The 1,177-nt window shown below is 48.6% G+C and overlaps 1 protein-coding gene across 1 annotated transcript in view; it reads right to left on the bottom strand.

The window, feature by feature from the left end:
• LOC106807154 (transcription factor 20-like) overlaps window positions 1-1,177 on the bottom strand; it is a 13,554-nt gene that overhangs the window by 10,581 nt on the left and 1,796 nt on the right. The window lies entirely within an intron of this gene.

The following is a 1,177-nucleotide window of genomic DNA, read 5'->3' as shown; positions in this document are numbered from 1 at the left end:
AGAGAGAGAGAGAGAGAGAGAAAGTGAAAGACATACAGAGATGGAGGGTGGGAAACAGCGCAAGTGAGACACACAGCGAGCGAGAGAGAGAGAGAGAGGACGTTTTTCGTGAGTAAACATCACACAACAGGTCGCTATATCTACGCCACCGTGAATGATAGAATAGTCAAAGTTACGTATTCCGTACGCGGGCCGTGCGTGTATAGTGCGACAATAAAGGTCGCAGCCTGTGTATCGCACCAGGAAGCCCCCAGGGCGTCGGCCAAACATAACTGGCCCCTAACCACGCCCACCGCCCCGCGTCACAGGGCAACGATCAGCGAGTGACGTAGCAGGTCTTGTATTAGTGTGACAAATATGGCCCCCCTGTAGCGGGAGCGAAACGGCTACACCGGTACAGAGCTAACACAACTGTAGCTCATACGCAGGACTTGAAGTGTAGGAGCACCCCCACCCCCAAACCATACACATACCAGCACGCACGCACACAACACACACGCGCACGCGCACGCACACGCACACGCACACGCACACGCACACACACACACACACACACACACACACACACACACACACACACTCACTCACTCACACGCACGAACGCACGCACACACACACGCACGCACGCACGCACGAGAGCGCACTAGTTAGGCATTATTCAGCGAGGGCCCGGGGGCTAAGATAGGGTTTACTACAGAACTCCATTTTTCATGCTCAGAACAAACTATGCGGAGAATCTTACCCAACCGCTACTCAGCTAATTCTAGAAATCACTCAACAATTTGAGTTTTTAACCCTATCTCCCTGCATGTACTGGTAATATGTTAGTGTCGCTAGCTATATGAATTACCACCCTATAACCACTGTTAATGCCTCATTTGTGTCTATCCTTCTATAGGCCCCTACTTGCTGATTATGCCTGTGTCTGTACCTCGTCTATGCCTACCCATTTTTACACCACGTCTGTCTCTATCTATATACGTGTTGTCTACACCGTGTCAGTATCTATATACTTGTATACTTGTTGTTTATACTGTGCCTGTGTCTATCTATCTATATACTTGTTGTTTACACCACACCTGTGTCTATCTACCTATATACTTGTTGTTTACACCACACCTGTGTCTATCTACCTATATACTTGTTGTTTACACCACACATGTGTCTATCTACCTAT

The sequence above is a fragment of the Priapulus caudatus genome, unplaced genomic scaffold (assembly GCF_000485595.1).
Source record: "Priapulus caudatus unplaced genomic scaffold, Priapulus_caudatus-5.0.1 Scaffold197, whole genome shotgun sequence".
Taxonomy (NCBI): Eukaryota; Metazoa; Priapulida; class Priapulimorpha; order Priapulimorphida; family Priapulidae; genus Priapulus; species Priapulus caudatus.
The sequence above is the reverse complement of the archived record's forward strand: the minus strand, read 5'-3'. Positions and strand labels throughout refer to the sequence as shown.